This window comes from Dromiciops gliroides, chromosome 1, assembly GCF_019393635.1.
Source record: "Dromiciops gliroides isolate mDroGli1 chromosome 1, mDroGli1.pri, whole genome shotgun sequence".
NCBI classification, from domain to species: domain Eukaryota; kingdom Metazoa; phylum Chordata; class Mammalia; order Microbiotheria; family Microbiotheriidae; genus Dromiciops; species Dromiciops gliroides.
Window position 1 is genome coordinate 519,715,082 of NC_057861.1, and position 13,213 is coordinate 519,728,294.

Below are 13,213 nucleotides of genomic sequence, written 5' to 3' on the forward strand. Positions count from 1 at the left end.
CCTATGTGCAGCCCATATTCATATCCAAATAACCTACAATAGTTCCACACAACACACAAGCTTACCTAAGAATGATGGTTAAATTCTAAGCCATACTATGGAATTTTAACAGAACAAACTTGCCCTGAAATTGCAATCAGTTATTACCTAATAACAGAAAGCTAGCTAGGAATGATATTGAACTCGATGACAAATAGAGTTAATGCCTTCCTTGTGTGTGTGTGTGTGTGTGTGTGTGTGTGTGTGTGTGTGTGTGTGTGTGTGTGTGTTTCTGTGAGGTAGCAGTCTTTTACCACATGCCATCAGAATTAGGGAACTGTGATCTGATTCACTATCTAATGAAAGCCATGTAATAAACATAATGGAATTTTCTGTATTCCCCAACATAAATGGTGCTAATACATGTTAAAATATTTTTAAAGCTTTTCCATTTATCTGTAAAATAGGCAAAGTGATCTTCCACATACCTCACAGGAAAACTATCTTATATTTGTGTGAGGTCAACTACTTTCAAAATTCCTCCTGAAAGTAAGGCTATTCTTTTTAATTCTTAAAGAATCAAAATGTTCGACAAAGGCACAAAAAGTGTTTGGTTTTAAAGGAATTCAGTATTAAAAAGATGTCATTTGAAAAATTTAGAAGAAAAATCTTCTGTGTTTTGAGAACAAATATATGGGTCTAGAATTCAGTCTATTGCCAACTTTCAATTGAATGAATGAACAAATGAATTAAAAAGCGTAGATAGGATCTATTTTGTACAATGTGCTGCACTAAGCATTGAACACAGATAGAAAATCTGGACAATCCTTGTTTTCATGGAGCTCACATTCCAAGGGTGGAACACCTGCACGCATATTTGTGGGTATAGATGCACATATATGTGTATATGTATACACACATGTGTATGTATATGATGTGTAAATGCACGTGTATACACACACATATATACATGTGTGTGCGTGTGCACACACACACACACACACACACACACACACACACATACACTTGGGATAGCTTGCCAGTATCCTATGAGCCAGTGTGGATCAAGTTGAGCCCAGGCAATGGACAATTGATAATGGAGGATCCATTTTTAATGATCCTCCAGCCTGACCTGGAGAGCCAGGAAAGCCTTTTGAAGGACTATCAGATTATAAAGGGATGGAGGCATTTTTCTTGAAGGATGAAACCCAGCAATTATAGAATTTGGATTTTGTCCTCATGGACAACATCTGGTGATTTTCCTAACCAGCAGAAGATAATCATTGAAACAAGAGATTGCTTTATCAGTTGAAGTGTCTGGACATGAGAAAACATGTGAAGGTAAAGCTCATCTTCCTCGAAGTTATTTTCCTGCTGGTATAGAGAAATTTAATTCTTTTGCTCTTCATGGATCAAAAACTGAAAGAACTTATGAAGCACTTTACCTCATACCTCAAGATGAGATAAAAAGGACAGAAGACTGATTTTCATCACCCAGAATACTTCAAGTCTTTTAGTTTGAAAACAATTTTTTGAGAGGAGTGGAAATAGCCTGAATCAGTTCTTTAGATGTCACTGAAACCTACTACAAAAAAGGAGTGTAAATAATTTCATTTCTATTTTCTGCCTTCTTAAAAATCAATAAATTACAAGCCGCAGCCTCTTAAAGGAAACTGTGAATGTTTGAACAATACATATTTGCAAAGATGATTTAGTAAAGTGAATTTTTTTTCAATAACTACATGGTAAATAGAATAGTGCTCAAGATAATAAAATGTTTATGAATGAAAAAAGATATACATATGTGTGTGTATAGTTTTCAAGTACAAAACAGATGGAAAAGCTCAATATTCTTAATGGTATGTGACTGTATAGTTCATAGTAAAGCCCAGTGGTCCAGATGGTCTAGAGACATGGCAGATATCAATGTCTGTGAATCTGGAGAGCAGTATTAGCACACAAAATAATCTAGGTGGCAAATAATCCAGGTTAACTGTAGCATAGAAGAAAGTTTATGGACAACACAAAGTTCAAAATCAAGAAGTAGGGTGGAAAACTGAGCAAATCGAAGAAAATATCCTGACCATAAAAAAAAAAAGCTACTAACAGGAAAAATAAAAACAAAAACTCCGAAGACATTGACATCAAAACATCTACAAGAAAAGCCTCACAGAAAAAAAATTGAATGGGACATAGACTCAAAAATAATTCTTGGAAGAGATTTTTAAAAATTGATTTAGAAAAAGTGATAGAGGGAAAGTTGTGTAAAGAAATGATATAAAGGTAAGAAAATACGAAAAGGCAATTAATAGCTTGGAAAAAGAATTACAGAATAACATTGAAGAAAAAATAGGTAAAAACAGAATTGGATAAATGGTAAAAGAAGTTCAAAATTTCACTGATGAAAATAACTCCATAAAAAGCAAAATTAGCCAAAAGGAAAAAAGAGGTACATAAGCTCATTGAAGAAAATGATCTTAAATGCAATTTTTTAACTTTCAAAATTGGCATTATTTAAAAAAATACTTATTAATAATAAACATTTATATTTATATTTTTGGATTGAAATTTTTATCTCTCTCCCTCCCCTCCCTGAGGTATAATATATAAGGTAATCATATATGGGTTATACATGTATGATTATGTAAAACATTACCATATTTGTCATTTTGTACAGGCAAACGATTAAAAGAAAAAAAGATGAAAGAAAGTGAAAAATCACATGCTTCAGTCTGTTCCATCAACATCAGTTCTTTCTTTGGAGGTGGCTAGTATGTTTCATCAATAGTCCTTTGGGATTGTCTTGGATCAATGTATTGTTGAGAATAGTCAAATCATTCAAAGTTCTTTAGCAAACAATATTGGGGTATCTCTGTACAATGTTCTCTTAATTCTGCTCACTTCATAATACATCATTTCATATATGCCTTTATAGGCTTTTCTGAAGTCATGCTGTGTATCATTTCTTATAGCACAATAATATTCCATCACTATCATATACCATAGTTTGTTTAGCTATTTCCCAATTGATGGGCATTCCTTTGATTTCCAATTCTTAGCCACCACAAAAAGAGCTGCTATAAATATTTTTTGTAACAAATAGATCTTTTTCTCTTTTTGGGGATGTCTTTGGCATATAAACCTAGCAGTGGTATTGTTGGATCAAAGGATATGCACAGTTCTATAGAAATTTGGGCATAATTCCAAATTGCTCTCCAGAATGGTTGGATCTTTAAATGCAATTTAAAAAATGCACAAATGGAAACTAATGACTCCATGAGACATCAAGAAACAATTAAACAAAATCAAAAGAAAGAAATTAATAGAAGTGTGAAATATCTCATAAGAATAACAACTGACCTGGAAAATAGATTAAGTAGAGAAAAAATAAGAATGATTTGATTATTGAATGTCAGAATCAAAGAAAGATCCTATACATCATATTTCAAGAAATTATAAAGGAAAACTGCCCAGATATCCTAGAACCAGAGGGTAAAATAGAAATTGAAAGAATCTATTGATCACTAAAGGAAAGAGATCTCAAAATGAAAAGTCCTAAGAAAATTAAAGCTATATTTTAGAGCTCCCAGGTCAAAGAGAAAATACTTTAAGGAGCCAGAAAGAAACCAATCAAATATCATGAAGCCACAGTGAGGATCACAGATTTAGCAGCTACTGCATTAAAGAAGCAGAGTGATTGTAATATGATGTTTTGAAAGGCAAACAAATGAGGATTACAACCAAGAATAACCTACCCAGAAAAACTGAGTATAATCCTTCAAGGGATTATATAGATATTTAATGAAATAGAGTAGTGTGTGTGTGTGTGTGTGTGTGTGTGTGTGTGTGTGTGTGTGTGTGCGCGCGCGCGCGCGTGTGGCAATTGGGGTTAAGTGACTTGCCCAGGGTCATACAGCTAGTAATTGTTAAGTGTCTGAGGTCAGATTTGAACTTAGGTCCTCCTGAATCTAGGGCGGGTGCTCTATCCACTGTGCCACCTAGCTGCCCCGAAATAGAGTACTTTTAAGCATTGTAGACAAAAGACAAGGAGAGTAGAAAATCTGACTTTTAAATAAAAGACTAAAAAGGAGCATAGAAGAGGTAAACATGAAAGAAAAGTCACAAGAGACTCAATAAAGTTAAATTATTTACATCCCTATATAGGATAATGAGACATGTAATGCCTAAGAACTTTATCATTATTAGGGCAATTAGAAGGATTCTAACTGAAAATAGAAGTGATTCAGTTATGTTAGCATGATTAAATGGATGGGTGAGAATTAAGGATGCACTGAAAGAAAGAGAAAGGGAGAGGACATATGGGGGAAAATAAATTAAATAAAAGAGCCATGCAAGGAAAAGCTTTTACAGTGAAATGTAAAATGGCAGGGTGGGCAGCACTTGAACTTTACTCTCAATGAGAGAGAGAGAGAGAGAGAGAGAGAGAGAGAGAGAGAGAGAGAGAGAGAGAGAGAGAGAGATTTGTTATAGAAATTTATCTTTTCCAATAGGGAAGTAGCAAGGGAAGAAAATTAGAGAAAAGGTGAAGGGTGATAAAAGGAAGAGGGGATAAAAGAAGAAAGTGGTCAAAAGCAAAATAGATATTAGAGGAGGAAGAGGATAAAAAGAAAAACAAGGACAAACAAAACACAGTGGAGGGAAACCCAGCATTAGTAATCAGAATTTTTAATGTGAATGGGATGAATTCACACATAAAATGGAAGCAGATAGCAGAATGGATTAGACACTAGAATCCAACAATCCACGTTTACAAAAATGATATAGAAACACACAAAGAGTTAATATCAATGTCTGGAAGAGAATCTATTATGCTTCAACTGCAGTAAAAAAAGACAGGACTTAGAACATATATCAGTAAAAGAGGCAAAGGGTATATTAGTGAATTATGTAAGCAACTAAAAAAAAAAGGAAAAATTAAAAAGTCCCTGTTAAACCCCCAAATGGAAATACTGAAAATGAAAGAGAGAGATTAATAAAATTGAAAGTAAAAAGCCATTGAAGTAATAAATAAAACTGAAGACTTTTTTCATTAAAAAAATGAAAACAGATAAAGCATGGATTAATTAGACTTTAAAAAGAAGGAAGAAAACCAACATGCCAGTACCACACCAAATAGGATAAAATTAAAATAATTATTAGGATCCATTGTGGCCAATTATATATCAGAAAAACTGGCAACCTAGATGAAATGGAAGAATATTTACAAAAAAATATAAATTTCCCAGATTAACAGAAGAGGAAATAGAATATTTAAATAAACCTTTCCTAGGAAAAGAAATTGAACAATCCATAAATAAGCTCCCTAAGAAAAAATTCTCATGAACAGATGTATTTATGAGTGAATGCCACCAAACATTTAAAGAACATTTAATCCCAGTATGTATAAACTATCTGAAAAAAAATTGGTAAAGAAAGAGACCTAACAAATTTTTATGACACAAATATGGTTTTGATACCTAAGCCAAACCATATATCAATTTCCCTAATGAATATTGATGCAAAAATTAACTTATTAGCAAGGAGATTATAGCAGTATATATCACAGACCATATAGTATAAACGGGAAGGATTTATTTATTTTGATAAACAGTTTTACTTAAACTTTTGAGTTCCAAATTCTATTCCTTCCTTGGCCCTTTCCCCATCACTGAGGCAGTAAACAATTATATATAGGCTATACATGTGCAATTATGTAATGCATTACCATACTAGTCATTTTGTAAACTAAAGATTTCAAGATTCTCAAGGGAATCAATGAAAAAAAATTTAAAATATAGTCTAGCCAGAACAGGTCTCAAACTGTATTTATTATAAAATGGTAATTATCAAAACAGTCTGGTACTGGCTAAGAAACAGAATGGTAGATCAATGGAATAGAATTACACTATAGTAAATAATTATAGTAATATTGTATATGATAATCTCAAAGCTCCAAGTTTTTGGAACCAAAATTCATTATTTGACAAAAACTGTTTGGAAAATTGGAAAACAGTATGACAGAAACTGGGTAATATACCAACAACTCACACCATATACTAAACTAAGGTCAAAATTGGTATATGATTTACATGTAAAGAGTGATACCTAAGCAAATTAAGAGAGCATGTCAGATTTACAGAGACTATTTATACCAGCAATTCAGGACTGCTTCAATATTAGGAAAAATTATCATCATAAATGACCATATCAATGACAAAAACAACAAAAATATGATAATATAAATAGCTGCAGAAAAACCTTTTCGCAAGTACAACATCCCTCCCTATTAAAACCTTAGAGAGCATAGGAATAAATGGAGTCTTTGTTAAAATGATAAGTAAGGGGGGGGCGGAGCCAAGATGGCGGAGGAGAGGCTGTGACTCCCACAAGCTCCAGATAAACCCGTCCATTCATGCCCAAATAATGCGGTAAAAATCAAAACCCAGAACAGCCTAATGCACATAAGAACAGAGTGAGACTGTTTCTCCGCAAAAGAGGGCAATTCTGATCACCTACTGATCAGGCTGAACAGCTCAGCGCGGTCCGGACCCAGCCAGAGACAGTGCTTCCAACACGTCAGAGTCTTCAGCACCAGCAGCTTCTGAGGCTCCGATCACGGACTGGTGAGGGGGTTCAGAGGTAGGCCGGGGTGAAGTGGAGGCAGTATCTGCTGGAGTTGGGGCAAAGCGCCCTGGGTCTGAACCAGTGGGCTGAATCGAGTGGTGGTGGCCCAGTGGGGGAGGGGTAAAAGCACGCCAAGCTTCCGACCATAGAGAATCAGAGTTCAATCAGACTTCTGTTTCCGGGTCAAAGAGAAAGCAGCTGTGATTACTCACAAGCCAGGCAGGCTGAGAAGAAGCCCAATCACCCCCTGGGCCACGCTGTAGCACGAACAGTGTGTCCGGGAAGCAGCACTACACTTTAAGGAGTAAAAAGCCAAGAAATAGTAAGCCAGGATGAGTAGGCAGAGAAAGCAGAAGACCATCGAAAACTTCTTTGGGGGAAAGGTAGACCACAATACATCCTCAGAAGAAGAAGATAATAATAGGGTCAAAGCTCCAACATCCAAAGCTTCCAAGAAAAATATGAACTGGTCTCAGGCCATGGAAGCTCTCAAAAGGGACTTTGAAGAGAAAGTAGGAGAGATAGAACGAAGATGTAGAGAAAGAGAGGAAGGAATGGAAAGAGAAATGAGAGCAATGCAGGAGAGTCATGAGAAAAAAGTCAACAGTTTGAAAAGCCAAATGGAAAAGGAGATTAAAAAACTGTCTGCTGAAAATAATTGCCTAAGAATTAGGATTGAACAAATGGAAGCTAGTGAGCTTATGAGAAACCAAGACACAGTAAAGCAAATCCAATTGAATGAAAAAATAGAAGGCAATGTGAAATATCTCCTTGGAAAAACAGCTGACCTAGAAAATAAATCTAGGAGAGATAATTTGAAAATCATTGGACTACCTAAAAACCATGACCAAAACAAGAGTTTAGACACCATCCTCCAAGAGATTGTGAGGGAAAATTGCCCTGATATTCTAGAAGCAGAAGCTAAAATAGAAATTGAAAGAATCCACCGATCACCTCCTGAAAGAGATCCCAAAAGGAAAACCTCCAGGAATATTATAGCCAAATTCCAGAACTCCCAGGTCAAGGAGAAAATACTGCAAGCAGCTAGAAAAAAGGAATTTAAATACTGTGGAGCTCCAATAAGGATAAAGCAAGATCTAGCAGCTTCTACATTAAAGGACCGGAGGGCATGGAATATGATATTCCAGAGGGCAAAGGAACTGGGACTACAGCCAAAAATCACATACCCAGCAAAACTAAGCATCCTCTTTCAGAGGCAAACATGGAACTTCAAGGAGAAAGAAGACTTTCAGGCATTTGTTATGAAAAGACCTGAACTGAATAGAAAATTTGACTTTCAAATACAACACCCCGGAGAAGCATAAAAAGATAAACAGGAAAAAGACTTCATGAGGGATATTAAAAGATCAAACTGTTAACATTCCTATATGGGAAGATAATACAGAGGACACAGGTCTGAACTGAATATGAAGGGAAGTTATGTTTTGTTCTTTGTGGGGTGTCTTATGTATGGGGCCGGATTTGGGCTTGGTGCCTCCTGGGTCCAGGGCTGGTGCATTGTCCACTGTGCCACCTAACTAACCCATAATGACATCCTTAAAATAGGGTTGAGGTGTAGGAGAAATAGACTGGGGGAGGGGGAAGGGGAGCGATGGTCTGGGGAGAGGTTGTTCATATGAAGGAAACAAGAAAAAAGCTTATGGAGGGGAGGGGAAGAGGGGGAAGGAATTGGGGAGTGTTTGAACCTTAATATCATCAGAATTGACTCAAAGAAGGACTAACATACATACTCAAGTGGGTATAGTAATATATTTTGCCCTGAGGGAGGGGAGGGAGATAAGGGGGGGAGGGGAAGGAGGGAAGGGCAGATTCTGGGAGAGAGTAGTAAAAAGCAAAATACTTTCAAGGAAGGTGAAGACGTTCTGCATAACGGCACAAGTATGAAATATTGAATTGCTTGATTTCATAGGGAGGGTTGAGGAGAGAGGGAGGAAGAAAATTTGGAACATAGAATTAGCTCAAAGACCTTAAACTCATCAGAGTTGGCTCATGGAGGGAATAACATTCACACCCAGTTGGGAGGAGTAATCTATTTAACCTTACAGGAAAGTATGAGGGGAAGAGGATAAGGAAGGAAGGGTGAAAAAAAAGGGAGTGCAGAGTAGGGGAGGGGACAGTCAGAAGTAAAATACTTTTGAGGAGGAATAGTTTAAAAGAAGATGAAAAATAGAGTAAATATCATGGGAAGGGAATAGGATGGAGGGAAATAGTTATGATGACTTTGCTGGGCTAATACGAAGAAAATTCTTTGTCAAGTTTAAGGTACATTATTTAGGGTATGATGAACAGGATACTATTAGAAAAACCTGGAAAGACCTACATGAACTGAAGCAGAGTGAAATGCACTGTATACAAAATAACAGCAATAGTGTAAAATGATCTGCTGGGAAGCATGTGGTTATTTTCAGCAAGGCAATGGTCCAATATAACCCTGAAGGACTATGAAAATGGCAACCCATCTACAGAGAAAGAAGTGATAGTATCTGAAATAGATGGAAACACATTTTTTTCTTTTTTTTTTTTTCTTTTTTGGTGAGGCAATTGGGGGTGGGTGGCTTGCCCAGGATCATGTGGCTGGTGGGTGTTGGGTGTGTGAGGCTGGATTTGGGCTCGGGTGCTCCTGGTTCCAGAGCCGGTGCTCTGTCTGCTGCACCACCTAGCTGCCCCTGGAAACACATTTTTTAAAAAAATGTTTTTTCTCTTTGACAATTCCTTAGTCTGAAGTTTTGGGAGTTTTTTGACTGTTTTTTTCTCACAACCTAGCTAATGTGGGAATGTTTTCCATGACTACTCATGTATAATTTATTTTGAAATGCTTGAGTTCTAGTGGGTGGGGGTGGGAATAGAGGAGGAAGAGAAGTTGGAACAATGTTTTTTTTAAATTGATGTTAAAATAAATTTGTTTTTACATATTTAAAAAAAATGTAATTGGGATGACCCTGGGCAAGCCATAAACTTCATCGTCCCACAAAAAAAAAAAAAAATGATAAGTAAGTATCTATCTAAAACCAAGAGCAAACATCTGAACCTTTTTCACTATGATAAGGGGGTGAAGAAAGTATATCAATTATCACTACTATTATTCAATATTGTATTAGAAATGTTAACTATAGCAATAAGATAAAAAATAATTGAAAGAATAAAAATAGGCAATGAAATAACAAAACTATCACCTTTTGCAGATGGGATGATGGTATACTTAGAAAATCCTAGAGAATCAACTAAAATTAAAAAAAAAAACTTGTTGAAACAATTAAGTTAAACAAAGTAACAGAATATAAAATAAATCCACTTATATCATCATCACTTCTATTTACTAAGAATAAAACCTAGCATGAAGAGACAGAAACATAAATTACACTTAAAATAACTGTAGACAATATAAAAAACTTGGGAGTCTACCTACCATTCACTATCTGAACTCAATTACAAGAACCTTGTCACAAAAATAGACAGATATAAACATTAAGAGAAATAGTAATTGTTCATGGGGAGACTGAGCCAATATAATAATTAAAATGACAATTCTACATAAGTTAATTTACTTACATTCAGGAATATACCAATTCCAAAAGTGATTTTATGGAGCTAGAAAAAAAATAACAAAATTCATCTGGAAGAACAAAAGGTCAAGAATATCAAGGGGATCAATTAATTTCTTTTTCTTTTTTTAATATAAGCATTTTTAGGGGCAGCTAGGTGGCGCAGTGGATGAAGCACCAGCCCTGCATTCAGGAGGACCTGAGTTCAAATGTGACCTCAAACACTTGACACTTAGTACTGTGTGACCCTGGGCAAGTCATTTAACTGGCATTGCCCCCAAAACAACAACAACCATTTTTACAGTTTTAAGTTCCAAATTTTATCCCTCCTTCCCTCTCTCCCCTCACTCCTTCCTGATGTCATAAGCAATCAGATAAAGGTTATACATTTACAATTATGTAAAACATTAGCATATTGGTCATTTTGTATAAGAAAACTTGAATAAAAAAAAAATGAAAGATAATGAAAAATAGCATGCTTCCGTCTGTGTTCAATCAATATCAGTTCTTTCTTTAGAGGTGTATTAGTATTCCTTTGGGATTGTCTTGGATCATTGTATTGCTGAGAATAGTTGTCATTCACAATTGTTCAACAAACAATAGTACTGTCTCTGTGCACAAAGTTCCCCTCATTCTGCTCACTTCACTATACATCAGTTTATACAAGTCTTTCCAGGCCTTTCTGACATCATCTTGCTTGTCATTTCTTATAGTAAAATATTATTTCATTACAATCATACAGAGCGCATCTTGTTTAGCCATTTCCCAATTGATGGGTATCCCTTTGATTTCTAATTCTTATCCACTATAAAAAGAGCTGCTATAAATATTTTTGTAGAAATAGGTCTTTCTTTTCTCTTTTTGGGGATGTCTTTGGGATATAAAGCTAGGAGCAGTATTGCTGGATCAAAGGGTATGCACAGTTTTATAGCGCTATTGTCATAGTTCCAAACTGCTTTCCAAAATTACTGAATTCATTCACAACTCCACCAACAATAAATTAGTGTACCAGTTTTCTCACATCCCCTCCAATATCCAATATTTTCCCTTTTTTGTTATATTTCTTACTATGATAGGTATGAGTTAATAACCTCAGAGTTGTTTTGCATTTCTCTGATCAGTAATGATTTAGAGCATTTTTTCATATAATTTTGATTTCTTTGTCTGAAAATTGCCTGTTCATATCCTTTGACCATTTATCAATTGGGAAATGACTTGTAGTTTTTTTATAAATTTGACTCAGTTCTCTATATTTGAGAAATGAGGCTTTTATCAAAAAGACTTGTTTAAAAAATTCTTTCCCAGTTTTCTGCTTTCCTTATAATCTTGGTTGCATTGGTTTTGTTTCTACAAAAGCTTTTTAATTTTATATAATCAAAATTATCTATTTTATATTTCATATTGCTTTCTGTATCTTCTTTGGTCCTAAATTTTTCCCCTGTCCATAAACCAGAAAGATAAACTATTCCATCCTCTCTTAATTTGCTTCTAGCATCACCCTTTGTGTGTAAATCATGTACTCATTTTGACCCTTATTTTATTATATGGTGTGAGATATTGTTCTATACCTAGTTTCTCTTACTTCTCAAGGTGTGTCTGTCTGTCCCTTTGCTACTAGGCCACTTTAAACTTTAATAGCCCCAACCCCCATGTCAATAATATAGGCATTTTTTTTCTATTGGATTGTAAAAATAAATAAATAAATGAATAAACAAGGAGATTCTGGCGTATAATTCTTGTCCCTTCATCATATCTTTGTAGGAGTCTTTTAATTGCAGCATGTTTCATAGTTTCTAACACTTTTTGTAATCAATAAAATGAGGTTTTGCAATCTGGAACTTCCTGCAACTTCTGGTGGCAAAGATCTGGTTTAGCTGGCTAAACTAGCTTGTCCTTTCTGTTTCTTTAAGGAAGGAGAGACATGAATTGACTAGCAGTAATCAAAGGGAGGGAACTAGGTGGTGGTCCATTCTGAGAACAGAGAGCGCTTACCTCCACGGAGTTACTAAAAGATTTCTTCCCATGCGGCCTTGTGCTGTTGGAGCCTTACGTTTTATTCCTTTATGCGGTCTTATTGGGAGAGGGGAAGCCCCAGCGGTCCCACCCCATGTTTTCCGAATAATAGCAGTGTTTCTAACTGCAGGTTGTGCAAAAGAAGCCTACCCCGCCCCTTATGGCCCCAAGTGGTATTAGCTCTGGGGGAGGGAGGGGTTCATTTTCCTGGTAATGGACGGCTTCCCCCTCCAACTGGGTCACGTTCTATCTTCTTGGAGTCTGCAAAGGGGAGTTCATCTGGGCCATGGAGGGCGGGGGTTATTCTCCTGGCGTATGCTGAGCTGTGGGATCACTCAAATAATCCTGATGGGCCGCTGCTTTTAGCAGGTTTCAGCAGGCATCTTTGGGGTTCTTGACTTTCCTAAGAATGTCGGCTACTTTCTGGATTGTTTTAGGCTGGGAGGGGATTGGGGTGTGTGTCCAAGCCCCTTACGTGCTTTAGGAGTGACTTGGCGGGCTTATGCCAGGCGTGTGGGGGCCAGGGTCCCTCCAAGAATGCGCTGCTGTTCCACTGGCAGCAGCAGCCTAGGGACGACCACCGGCCCTTATTGTGGGGCTCAGTGAGTTTCCCTACTTAGGCCTTTACAATGCTCGGGCTCCCTTGGGGTCATCATACTTGTGGTTTCCTGCTCCTTCTCCTCCTCCTCCAGGTGGGGGCGTCCCCCTTCCTGTTGGGGAGGTTTCTGGAGCCTAGGCCCACTTCTTTCAGCTCTTGGTCTGCGGTTCTAGTTGGAGGCTAAGGCGTGGAAGACTTATGACAGCAGCCAGTGCTGTTTCACCTTCGGCACAGCAGAGTTTTAGCACAAAGGCAAGAGCCCCCTCCCACAGTACACGCCGCAGCAACAGCAAGCAATGGCCGACTGCTTGTTTCTGGACATGCCTTAGACTGCTCTAATGCGACTACAGGTGCGTATTCACTGATCTGGCCATATCTTCTGCTGACATTGCAGAGCCCGTCCCTGCGAATCCCATCCTAGTGGCCAGTTGAGCTG

At 36.9% G+C, this 13,213-nt stretch overlaps 1 pseudogene; it reads left to right on the forward strand.

Moving 5' to 3' along the window:
* Positions 1-1,006: 1,006 nt before the first annotated feature.
* Positions 1,007-1,587, forward strand: LOC122739684 (annotated as a pseudogene).
* Positions 1,588-13,213: the final 11,626 nt, after the last annotated feature.